Consider the following 13,260-nt stretch of genomic DNA (forward strand, 5'->3'; position numbering starts at 1 on the left):
ATCAGATGGGGGGAGTGGACCCATGGAGGTTTGCTAGGCCGCAGGCCAGGGAATTTTCTTTTGTCTCCCACGTGCACAAAGCCTACTCCCGGATAGATTTCTTTGTTCTGGGCAGGGCGCTCATCCCGAGGGTGGAGGGGACGGAGTATTCGGCGATAGCCGTTTCGGATCACGCCCCGCACTGGGTGGAACTGGAGCTGGGAGAGGAGAGGGACCAACGCCCGCTGTGGCGGCTGGATGTGGGACTGCTGGCAGATGAGGTGGTGTGTGGGAAGGTGAGGGGGTGCATCGAAAGGTACTTGGAGGCCAACGACAACGGGGAGGTGTGGGTGGGGGTGGTATGGGAGGCGTTGAAGGCGTTGATCAGGGGAGAGCTAATCTCCATCAGGGCGCATAGGGAGAAGACAGAGGACATGGAAAGGGAGAGGTTAGTGGGGGAGATTTTAAGAGTGGACAGGAGATACGCAGAGGCCCCTGAGGAGAGATTACTTGGGGAAAGACGACGGCTCCAGACGGAGTTTGATCTGTTGACCACAGGGAAGGCAGAGGCACAGTGGAGGAAGGCGCAGGGGGCGACCTACGAGTATGGGGAAAAGGCTAGTCGGATGCTGGCACACCAGCTCCGTAAGAGGACGGCAGCGAGGGAAATAGGGTAGTCAAGGATGGAAGGGGAGCCACGGTGCGGAGTGCGACAAAAATAAATGAGGTATTCAAGGCCTTCTATGACGAGCTGTACAGATCCCAGCCCCCAGCGGGGGGAGAGGGGATGAGACCATTCCTAGACCAACTGAGATTCCCGAGGGTGGAGGAGCAAGAGGTGTCTGGTTTGGGGGCACCAATTGGGTTGGAGGAGCTGAGCAAGGGTTTGGGGAGCATGCAGGCGGGGAAGGCCCCGGGACCGGGCGGGTTCCCGGTGGAGTTCTACAGGAAGTACGTAGACCTGTTGGCCCCGCTACTAGTGAGAACCTTTAATGAGGCAAGAGAGGAGGGGACCCTGCCCCCGACAATGTCGGAAGCGACGATTTCTTTGATCCTAAAGTGGGACAAGAACCCACTGCAATGTGGATCGTACAGGCCGATCTCGCTCCTCAATGTGGATGCTAAGTTGCTGGCAAAAGTGCTGGCCACGAGGATCGAGGATTGTGTCCCGGGGGTGATCCACGAGGACCAGACGGCATTTGGAAAGGGCAGGCAATTAAACATCAATGTGCGGCGGCTCTTAAACGTGATAATGATGCCATCAGAGGGACAGGCGGAGATAGTGGCAGCTATGGACGCGGAGAAGGCCTTTGACCGAGTAGAGTGGGAGTATCTCTGGGAGGTGCTGCGTAGGTTTGGGTTTGGGGCGGGTTTATCAGTTGGGTTAAGCTCCTTTACAGAGCCCCGGTGGCGAGTGTAGTGACGAACCGGCGGAGGTCGGAGTACTTTCGGCTGTACCGAGGGACGAAGCAGGGGTGCCCCCTGTCCCCCCTGTTGTTTGCATTGGCGATCAAACCCTTGGCCATGTCATTGAGGGAGTCTAGGAAATGGAGGGGGGTGGTCTGAGGGGGAGAAGAGCATCGGGTGTCGCTTTATGCGGATGACCTGTTGCTGTATGTGGCGGATCCAATGGAGGGGATGGTGGAGGTCATGCAGACTTTAAGGGAGTTTGGGGAGTTTTCGGGCTATAAGCTCAATGTAGGGAAGAGTGAGCTTTTTGTACTACAGGCAGGGGACCAAGAAAGGCGGATAGGGGATCTACCGCTGAGGAGGGCGGAGGGGAGCTCTCGGTACCTGGGGATCCAGATAGCCAGGAGTTGGGGGGTCCTACATAAACTGAATCTGACGAGGTTGGTGGAGCAAATGGAGGAGGACTTCAAAAGATGGGACATGTTACCGCTCTCGCTAGCGGGTAGAGTGCAGTCGGTCAAAATGGTGGTCCTTCCGAGGCTTCTGTTTGTGTTTCAGTGCCTTCCAATCGTGATCACCAAGGCCTTTTTTAAGAGAGTAGGTAGGAGTATTGTGGGGTTTGTGTGGGCGAATAGGACCCTGAGGGTAAGGAGAGGGTTCCTGGAACGCAGTAGGGACCGAGGAGGGTTGGCGCTGCCAAACCTAGGGAGCTACTACTGGGCAGCAAATGTGGCGATGATCCGCAAGTGGGTGATGGAGGGAGAGGGGGTGGCATGGAAGAGGATGGAGATGGCGTCCTGTAAAGGAACGAGCCTGGGGGCGTTGGTGACGGCACCGCTGCCGCTCTCGCCGACAAGGTACACCACGAGCCCGGTGGTGGCGGCAACGCTAAGGATCTGGGGCCAGTGGAGACGGCACAGGGGTGCAATGGGAGCCTCGGTGTGGTCCCCGATCAGGGGTAACCACCGGTTTGTCCCAGGGAGGATGGACGGGGGGTTTCAGAGCTGGCATCGGGCGGGGATTAGAAGAATGGGGGGCCTGTTCATTGACGGGACATTTGCGAGCCTAGTGGCACTGGAGGAGAGGTTTGAGATACCCCCTGGAAATGCTTTTAGATATATGCAGATGAGGGCGTTTGTGAGGCGACAGGTGAGGGAATTCCCGTTGCTCCCGGCACAAGAAATTCAAGACAGGGTGACCTCGGGTGTATGGGTCGGGGAGGGCAAGGTGTCGGCAATATACCAGGAGATGAAAGAAGAGGGGGAAGCATTGGTAGAGGAGCTGAAGGGTAAATGGGAGGAGGAGCTGGGGGAGGAGATTGAGGAGGGGTTATGGGCTGATGCCCTAGGTAGGGCTAATTCCTCCTCCTCGTGTGCCAGGCTCAGCCTGATACAATTTAAGGTGGTTCACAGAGCGCACTCTACGGGGGCGAGGTTGAGTAGGTTCTTTGGGGTAGAGAACAGATGTGGAAGGTGCTCAGGGAGCCCGGCGAACCATGTCCATATGTTTTGGTCATGCCCGGCACTGGAGGGGTTCTGGAGAGGAGTGGCGGGAGCAATATCTCAGGTGGTGAAAGTCCGGGTCAAGCCAAGCTGGGGGCTAGCAATATTTGTAGTGGACAAGCCGGGAGTGCAGGAGGCGAAAGAGGCCGGCATTCTGGCCTTTGCGTCCCTAGTAGCCCGGCGACGGATCTTGCTAATGTGGAAGGAGGCGAAGCCCCCCAGCGTGGAGGCCTGGATAAATGACATGGCTGGGTTCATAAAGCTGGAGAGGATTAAGTTTGCCTTGAGAGGGTCTGCGCAGGGGTTCTACTGGCGGTGGCAACCGTTCCTGGACTATTTCGCGTAGCGTTAGAGGAAGGTCGGTCAGCAGCAGCAACCTAGGGGGGGGGACACGTCCTGGGGGGGGGGGAAATAGGGGCTTGCCTGGGAGGATGGATGAGCAAGAGATAACATGAAGGATTGGGGAAACTGGCACGTGCGGGAGAGAGCCAGTGTACAAAGCTATGTAACATATCATTTTACCATGTATATATCTTGCTCTGTGCGATTTCTTGTTATTTTGTTACGAGGGGGGGGGTTATTGTTTGTAAGGGTGAAAAATTGTGTTAAAAACTTTAATAAATATATATATTTTTTTTTTAATGTGTTCAATTCCAAAGAAGGGGGATCGGTCTGTATATATCGGGGAGCGGGAGGATTTTGCTCGCCATTTACGGAGTCGCAGTGTCTGAATGACACTGCAGATTATTGCAATTACTAGAAGGGCCTCTACTATGTATGAAAGGGGGTTCCATTTGGCAATGTTTTCGCACCAGGTGGGGGTTTTGATGTCTGTCTTTATGTGTGGTGTAGTGTCCGGGCTGGTGGTGGCCTGTTGTGTGGTAGTGTTCGGGGCTGGTGTGGGGTTTGTTAAAACAGTCCGTTGCGCGCGCGCAGTTGCAGAAGTCCAGCAATGATCCAAATGCATGTCAGCAGTCCTTGCTTCATCCTGTGTTTTCTGTTTTCCGGGTATTCCTGGGGGTGCAAGCATAGTATCTGTTATTATCTTCGGTTAATAACTCATTTTATTAGTCTTTCTCTCCTTACTCCAATTACCCGTTATGATTGTCACCATGTGTGACTCCCTCATTTTTGTTTTGAAATACCATTTTGGCGAGACAAGAAATGCAAATTTTTAAAATACAGAGAGTCTCACAGCTTGTTGTCGATGCGGGGAGTGGGCGGACAATTTCTTCGACCAGTCTTTTCTTTACTTGCTCAAGTGGTGGCTGAGGCTTATCTTAACCAGATGAATTTCAGAGCGGCCAGTTTTATAGGGTTCAGAGGTAGTTCGCGTGTAGCAGCGAGTACAGCAACCATTGTCATATGTGTAAATAGCAGGTGGGGAGCGACCAAGTGTCGCGGAAGGTAAAGGAAAGAAGGGGTGTGCGTACAGAACGTGGCAAAATGCATTCTTTATAGCACAACCAAAGGGAGAGTACAGAAGGTGAAACTAAGGCCTGCCAAAGGCAACGCAGAGTATAGAGAACCATTCCAGAGCGTATGAAGTGACGGGAACATGAGGTGCGTGTGGGCCACTGCGGGATAAGAATGGGTGGAATCCACGGGTAGGGCGGGGATTAGTGCCGTTATCCACTACCCGAGCTTAACTGACCGGATGCATTTGGGGTCCTCAGGTAGGGTGGGGATCAGTGCCGTTACTCACTACCTGGGTGACCTGGGTGGACTGTAAGACTTTGTAGCCGTGTGGAAACTTGTCATAAAAACTGGGAGAACAGTGATCTGTTTCTCAACAAACTTGTGCCTTTAACTGACACTGGGTACCGTATCCTCGAATCAGAAGAGTACTTTTGTGTTGGGCAACATGAATTAAAACCATGTCCAGAAAAAAAGAAGGAAAAAGGCGGGCAGACTCCATCAGAATTTTTGGACACCTTAATACTTAGGCGGTGTCTCTTTCTCATCATCTGGACACCTGAAGGTTCTGTACCAAACAGTGTTGTAAAATAAATCCCGAAACGAGAGTCAGTATCTGAATCATCACCATCTCCCGGTTGCCAGACTCGTATCTGCCGTTTTTGTGCCTTAGCCGCGTGAGCCGTCGGATAATCCGAATCGTCGTGCCTTACTAGTCTGCAAGAGTTGTCGCGGTGCCAAAGAGGGGCTTGTTTGTCGTGAGGCATGGGGTGGTGGGAGTGGAGGGCAAGTTACTGTGGTCGGGTGGTAGCTGTGGCGGTGGCTGGGGGAGGACATATAGGGGGTCAAAGACATCTAAGTCGTGGTTCTGGGGGCTGGGGGCAGAGAGAACGCGCCAGTGTGCAGGGATAGTAATCAAATCCGGGAGGCTCTCGCTGTCGTCGGAGTCAAGTTCAAGGTGAAAGTCTGTACCTGTGGGCGGAGTCAAGTTCGGGTCTGTGGGCGTGGACAAGGATAAATGCCAGCATGGCTGGCGGAGGGTTGGCGTAGGGGTTGGACTAGGTTGTTGATGGGTGGGGTGTAATCGTCTCCTGTTGCCAGAGAGATGTGGTGGGAGTGGCTACATTGGGATCTGTAGACTTTGAGTTGGTTGATGTGGAACCAACCATTTTTACTGTTGGGGTACGTTATCTTGTACACGGAGGGCTCACTTTGTCGGAAATGGAGTAGGGTCCTGCAAATTTGGGGGAGAGGAAAGAACTGCGGTTGTAAGGTGAAACCATTACTTGCTAACCGACTGTGTACTCTACGGGGCGGTCGGTTTTGTCAAAGCAGGCTTTACTCTGATTCCTTCTAGCGCCTAAATCGGACAGCTTCAGCGGGTTGTGCCGCTTTAATGTTATCTGTAACCTGTTGGACTGCTTTTTTGTGGGTGTGGGCGGTTACTGTAGGTCTTGCCAGATCGAGGCCTAATAAATATTCAATACCCTTCATGGGCCATCCAGTCTTGAGAGTGTGGGGGGTGAAACCTGTTGAACTGGAAACGGTGTTCCGAATAAACATGAGAGCAAATGGGAGGACTGTGTCCCACGTGGTATTGTTGTGTTGTACCATCTTCCTAATGGTCGCTTTGAAAGTTCGATTCATTCTCTCAACAATGCCACTGGATTGGGGGTGATATGCTATATGGAATTTCTGCCTGACCCCAAAAATTGTAAAAACATTTTGCACGACTCTGCCGGTGAAGTAGCAACCTTGGTCTGACTCAATGCTGCGGGAGAGACCCCAGCGTGTGAATATCTGTTGGCTAAAAATCTTAGCGGTGGCCTTTGCTGTGTTTGTCCGTGAGGGAAATGCTTCTACCCATTTAGTAAAGGTGTCGATTACAACCAGCACGTACCTGAAACGGTTTCTGCAAGGGGGAAGGGGGCCAATGTAATCGATTTGCAAATTTGTCCAAGGGCCATTCACAGGTCGGGTGTGACGTAATTGTCCTTTCTTTGAGTAACGTTCAGGATTGTTCTGAGCACAGATAAGGCAATTCTCGACATAATGGGTTACATTGCTTTTTAAATCGGGCCACCAATACAAAGGTCTTAAATGGGCAATGGTATTGTCCATCCTTTGATGTCCGTGTCCGTCATGAAATTGGTACATGAGCTGGTTTCTGTCCTGGGTGGCAACCACATAAATTCCGATTTATGACAGTCAGTGCGTCCTTCCATTTATCATAGGGGGCTGGGAAGCTGCCGTCCAAAACCTATTTGAGGGTGTCGTCTGCTTTTTGGGCTTGGGATAGATCCTCAATATTGGTCTGGGAAACCTGGACTGGGTCTGGGAAACCTGGACTGAGTGTATCGGTTCGCTTTCGGGTGGCTGTCAGAAGTGACCATGGCGTGATCCTGCTTTGGCTAAGGCGCCTGCTTTTACATTACCGGGTGGGGAGGAGCGATGATGGCTTCTTACTTTAATGATACCGTATGTCGATCTGAGGCTGTCTTGAGAATGTGCTTTAACAACGGGGCAGTGGGTAGGGGTTTTCCATCGGCTGAAACAAAACCTCGAGATTCACACAGGGGCAGGAATTCTGTTAAACTATTGCACACATACAGGCTGCCCGAGTGTATGTCTGCGGGAGTTGGAAAAGAGTCGGGGTGCTGAATTACATAGGCTATGGCTGCAAATTCTGCTGCTTGTGAACCTAGGTGGCCGGGCAATTTTAAAGAGATCTCTTCTAGTGGGCGTCCCTGTGCGTCTTCCACGTAAATTCCACGACCAGTAATTCTAACTCCATTTTCGACTGTGGAGGAACCGTCTACATAAATTTATAAAGCATCCCCTGTGGTTTGGAAATCCTGTGTCTTACTGCCTGCTCGTGGGTGTAGTGACTTTGGGATAAAGGGTCCTGTGTTGTGTTGGGCTGCTATAATCTGGCACTCATGTGGGATCCCTGCATATTGGAGATTATCGGCCAGGAATGTGTGGGTCTTGGTGTGTTTTACCGTAATGTCCCTGCCTTGTAACAGTAGTGTCCAGCGAGCTGCTCTGATTTGGCTGACTGAACCGTCCTTTAATCTACCGTCTAGTAATAGTTGCGTGGGGGTGTGCTTGGTCAAGATCGTGACTGCTGTTTAGCACAGGGCTAAATCGCTGGCTTTGAAAGCAGACCAAGGCAGGCCAGCAGCACGGTTCAATTCCCGTAACAGCCTCCCAGAACAGGCGCTGGAATGTGGCGACTAGGGGCTTTTCACAGTAACTTCATTGAAGCCTACTTGTGACAATAAGCGATTTTCATTCATTTCATTTCATTTCATAATGTACGCAAAGTACTGTACTGCCCAAAAGACTGCAAGCAAGTGCCGTCCGTTCGCAGGCTGAAAATCCTTGCTCTACGGGGTCTAATACTCTTGAGGCATAGGCTACGGGTCCTAAGTGATCGTGTCGTTCTTGTAGGAGTACTGCTGATAGGGTTCGGTCGGTGGTTACTACTTCTGTGGCGTAGGGCAAGTCAGGGTCTGGAACTTATAAAGCGGAGGCTGTGCCTAGGGTGCGATTTAAATCATCAATGTGTGCTGCGGAAGCCATTCCCATGAGGCGTTCCTTTTAAGGAGCTCTGAGAGTGGGGCTGCTTTGGTGGCAAAACCATCTGTATAATTTCTGCAATAGCCTACCAAACCTAGGAATGACGGAGTGCAGTGACATTTTGGGGCAGGGGTAATTGAACGATGGGCTCGATCCGTTTTTGCTCAATTTCTCTCTTCCCGTGGGTGATGATGGTGCCTAAATAAAGAACATTTTCCTTTAAAATCTGGGCCTTTTGGGGGTTGACCTTACATCCGATTGATTGCAGTAGGCCTAGTAATTCAGATAAGAGCTCTACGTGTTCCTCTTTTGTGTCCGTTTGGAAGAGCAGATCGTCTACATATTGTATTAGGCATTCGGGTCGGGAAAATTTTGAAAGTCCGTTGGCCAATTGTCGGTGGAAAATGGAGGGGTGTTATGGAATCATTGTGGGAGGCATGTCCACGTGTACTGCTGCCCTTGAAACGTAAATGCGCACTTATACTGGCAGGCCCTGTCTAACGGGATGGACGAAAAGCCATTGCTGATGTCCAGCACTGTGAAATATTTTGCCTGTACTCCCTGTTTGAGCATGGTCTCGGGACTCGTGGTAATAGTGGGGGCGGCTAAAGGGGTTCCCTTATTAAGTTTTCGATAGTCGATCGTTAGTCGCCATGAACAGTCGGGTTTTTTACGGGCCAAATTGGGGCATTATTTGTGGAAGCTACGGGTCGAATAACTCCTTGGTCTAACAAACTGTTAATAACCTTCAAAATCTCACCCTCGGCTTGCTGTGGGAAACCGTATTGCTTTTGCGGCTTTGGATCGGGACCTGAAATCTTTACTGCACCTGGGATCTTCCCACAATCGTGTTTGTTTTGTGCGAACGAAGCTTTGTGTTTTATGAGGACCTTCTCTAACCATCTGGTCTGCACTAATTGTTTGCGGATTAAACCAGTAGTTCCCTACTGAGCAAATCCTGTTTTCATAATCCCCTTCTGTGAGCGTACCGGGAGCCCTGGCTGCTTTAGCAATTCGCCAGACACATTTGTTTACTGCGTCAAGCGAAAGATTATGGGAGCTCATGAAGTCAATGCCTAAACTGTACTTTGGGGTAAGTCAACTAAAACGACGGGGTGTTTGGTGCTAATGATCACTATCTGAATGGGTACGGGAGCTGTGATATATCTTTCTTGTATGTGGCCAGTGAGTCCACTCAGGGTGATGGTGTCTGTGGTGGGCCATTTTTCCTGTTGAAAAATGGAGGAGGAGTTTAAAGTGGTGCGGGATCCTCCTGTGTCACAAAGAAAATCGACTGTATGTCCCCGGACTGTGCCTGTAACTACTGGTCTGCCTGATTTGTCCCAGCGTGTGTCACAGATCCAAGCTGGGGAGTCCGAACACCGTCAATCTGTGGAGTTACACGCTAAGTCGTCCGAACGGGCGCTAACATTATGCATGGGCCTAACATTGTTCCTAGGTGGGGGGGGTTTGGTTGTTGGTATCGTTGCTGGTTCAGGGGGTTTTGTCAGCAATCGCGGGCGTAATGTCCCATATGGCCACAATTGAAACAACCTTGTGGTGCATGTGCTCTGGGGTGCTGTCCCTCGTGTCTACCCTTATTTATCCATGCTGGGTCCTGGCTAGTCCTAACTGGGTGCATGTTTGCTTCTATCTCGTCCTGATCTGTCTGTCGGTGTAGGGTTTCTTCCCATGCTCTTAGAAAGTCGTTTCAATACCCAAACTTCATTGTGTGTGTGGCCTGCAGGGTCGTAGTTTACACAAGCCTTTTCACCTGCGTCTGTGGCATGCGAGACTAAGGTGCGGGACCATTTAGTGGTGTCCTCCTCATTTAGGTGTGCGTGGTTCAATTGTCCGTAGACTGCCATAAAATGAATCCATAGGCGACCAGCAAATGCGGTCGGATGCTCTCCCTTCTTTTGCCTGCAGTGATTTAAACCCTCGACTGGATCTCCTTTGTTATACCCGATGGCGTCTATTATGGATGTTTTCATTTCCTGTAGGGTTCCTCCTGCTACATTTTGGGGTTCCAGCAAAGCTGCACTTACGGACTAGCTAAGGCTCATAATTATTAGCTTTACTTTTCTCTCATCTAGGCCGTACATAACTTTTTTTGGCGAACCTCCTCAAAGAAGCTGTGCGGGTCTGCAGTGGGCTGGAATGGACTAATTTTCGTGCAAGCTTCTCTTAATTGGGTTATGGATAGTGAGGTAGTGTAAACGATATCAGGCTCATCCTGATCCGGTGACTTGCGTTGTATGGTAACCGGATTCATGGGGGTCGAATTGTGAGTGGGGGTGTGTGCTGTCTGTGCAGTCGGTGCTGCGGGTGCTTTTCTTTTTGGGGCTCGATTTTGATTTCCCGTGTCCTCTACGTATCTTTGGGCGTTTTTGTTTAATTCTTGCCAATCGGGAGCTTCTTCCTCATCTAAATCCTGCCCGAAAGTGTACCTGAAGCCATTCTGTACTGAGAGTAGTGACTATAACTTTTCTATCTTCTGTCGGCATTTAGCATGGTCAACGGTACGCTGCCTCTGTTCCTTAGTGGAGCTGTGGAGCGCTCTCAAAGCTACTTTTAAATCTGCGCATTTGCTAGTTAGCTGGGAGACCTGTTGTTCTGATTCTTTTCTTACCAGGACTGCGCGCTGTATATCTTGGTAGGCTTTATCGTACTGCGTCTGGAAGCTAGTAAGGTGAACTAGACAAGATTGATGTGCACGTTTTACATCGGCAAGTTCCTTATCCTTAGCTGCTAACTGTTCCCGGAGTTGCTCAATTATCTTCTCGCTTTCGTTACTGTTTCCCTCGTTCTTTTCTTCCTTTTCAATTAACTGCCTAGTCTTCACGCCCTCCTCTGTGCCTCGCTAATGTGCCAAACAGGACACTATTGCCATTGGCTTTCTGACTTTCCCTACATTTTTCTTGTGCATCTCGCTTAGGTTCTCCCACCAAGTTTGTCCTATCTTTCCTGGACCTGACTCATCATTAGCGCAAAAATTCGACCAAGGGCCATCCTTTCCCCTTTAAGTTTTTCCTTAACTCTTCCTCCCATATGGGGTATTGCTCTGCTCTGTTGGTCGCTGCGACCTCGGGTTCCTGTGGATTCATCAATCTTTCCATTGCTTTAGTGGCCATTACTTCTCTTATCTCTTTCTCTACTTTTAATTTGGACAAAGGAATAAGGTGGCGATTTGAACAGCGGTTATGGCTTAAGCTATTTACCGGCTCACAATCCCTCGATAGTTGTACTCAATTCTAACGAGTTTACATTATTCGTCCTGTTAGGTACGCATGCGGGTTAGTACAAACTTCCGAATTTCGGTTATTTGGTCGATACGGGTCTTGCACCTGTGGTTCTTTTTCTTTCTTGCAATTGGATTCAAAGTTTGTGGGTTCTCTCGGAGTGACAAAGCCACTTCTAATTGAGTCCCACCAGAGTCTCCAATAATGTTGGTGAACCACAAGCCTTCCCTTATATCGATCAAATTACCACACAACCAGTTAGTTAGATCGAAAGATGGTTTATTTACATACAGAAGAGTTATCTCGACATGCAAACACAATATCTACTAAGAGTTAAACTACACCGATCAGCTACAATAACCTATACTTAACTTCAGGACGACCGGCACTGTGCAAATGGATAAGGCCTTTATCTGGATTTCACTTGGCTGGTTCGAAGAAAGTGGCTCTGTCTCCGCTGGGCTCATCCGTCAGGTAGCGATCGTTGGTCTTGAACTTGGCTGGCTGTTCCTGCTACGATTGGGTTGGCACAGGCCGGATCCAAAAGTGACAGAACAAATGGCTGTGTCCTCTTTTATCCCTCTGGGATTTTGCGCTCTTTGGGGCCGTCCTTAACCTTGGACCCAATAGTTCGACAGGGCTCTGATCACGGTCTTCGATTTCGGCCAATAAAGGGGCAGGTGCCTTGGTAGCTGGGCGGGTCCTTAGCGGTCATTGACCTTGGCAGTTGGGCTTTCGGAATAGGGGGAGTGGTGCCGATCAGTCTGTGGCTGTACCGGTTGCTTGATTGGAGTTCTATTGTCCTGGGAAAATGGGCCATTAAAATGCAAACGAGCGGGGGTTTCGATCAGGTCAGGTTACCTGTGTTTTAGATACACATAGGCTCTGTATCTGTCTGAGTCCTGGGTTGGTCATAATTCCCATGGTCCTTTGCAGGTGGCCATCTTAGATGGCTACAGTTCTTTCTAGCTGCCTTTCTCATTTTTTATTCAGACATTCCCATCTTCAGTTCTGATGTACTGGTGTTTTGTTAGTTAATCAACAAGGCGTGTGGAGAAAATGTTTCCATAAAATGACACTTGCATGACATTACATTTGTCACCTCTCCTTAGAATGATTCACAATGTGCATACAACAGATACAAAAAAACCTTAACATTTTCTTTGTACATTCTCCGAATCACGGTATCAATCACTATTTTAATGTTGTAATAAACAGAATAAGCCCTCTACTTTTCCTGCCTCTGTCATATTGTTAATAAAATGGGGAATCGAGATGTGAACTCAATTCCAATTTGTTTGTTTGTACACCCTTCAGAACTTTATTTTGTTTCTCAAAACTTCATCAATATTGTCCCTTCCAAAGAAGCTGCTTCTTTTTGCCTTTTCTCATTTTCCATTATAGGTGGCTTAGGAAAAAAACCTGAAGTACCATTTCAAAACAAAGGTGATTTAATTGTTGGAAAGCAAAATTAGCATCAATAGTCACAGCTTTCCATTGCAAAGAGTGATTCATATTTGAAGGTGAATAGGTGGGGGTGGGATGTTGAAGGCAAGGTTTTAGGATCAGTTAAGGTGACAGCTGCAAGGACGATTGTGTGGGTTTAAAGTAATACACCCCCTCCCCTTCCCTTACAGTCTTCTTCAATACGAAGTCTTACAACACCAGGTTAAAGTCCAACAGGTTTGTTTCGATGTCACTAGCTTTCGGAGCGCTGCTCCTTCCTCAGGTGAATGAAGATATGTGTTTCTGGAACATACCTCTTCATTCACCTGAGGAAGGAGCAGCGCTCCGAAAGCTAGTGACATCGAAACAAACCTGTTGGACTTTAACCTGGTGTTGTAAGACTTCGTACTGTGCTCACCCCAGTCCAACGCCGGCATCTCCACATCAAGTCTTCTTCAAGTGGAAGATCAGATCATCTTCCATTTACTTACACCTGCTTGGGTGGAATACACCTGTGTGTTAGGGAGATGCTTGTTAATCTTAAATGGCCTCGAATTCTGCGGAATGGTATACCTGACTTTGATCTCTTCAGATGCTGACTGGCCTCTTGCGGATTCTCAGTTGGTTCCCTTTGCAGCTATTTTCTCCGGTAGGCGTGGTCTAGGCAGGAAAGCCAGTAAATA

The 13,260-nt window shown here is 49.5% G+C and overlaps 1 protein-coding gene across 1 annotated transcript in view; it reads right to left on the minus strand.

The window, feature by feature from the left end:
• trim66 (tripartite motif containing 66) overlaps positions 1-13,258 on the minus strand; it is a 509,536-nt gene extending 496,278 nt beyond the window's left edge. The window contains exon 1 of the mRNA XM_072466467.1: positions 13,151-13,258. The gene's annotated coding sequence lies outside the window, so the exon portion shown is untranslated. The remainder of the gene's footprint in view (positions 1-13,150) is intronic.
• Positions 13,259-13,260: the final 2 nt, after the last annotated feature.

Source organism: Scyliorhinus torazame, chromosome 10, assembly GCF_047496885.1.
Source record: "Scyliorhinus torazame isolate Kashiwa2021f chromosome 10, sScyTor2.1, whole genome shotgun sequence".
Classification (NCBI taxonomy): domain Eukaryota; kingdom Metazoa; phylum Chordata; class Chondrichthyes; order Carcharhiniformes; family Scyliorhinidae; genus Scyliorhinus; species Scyliorhinus torazame.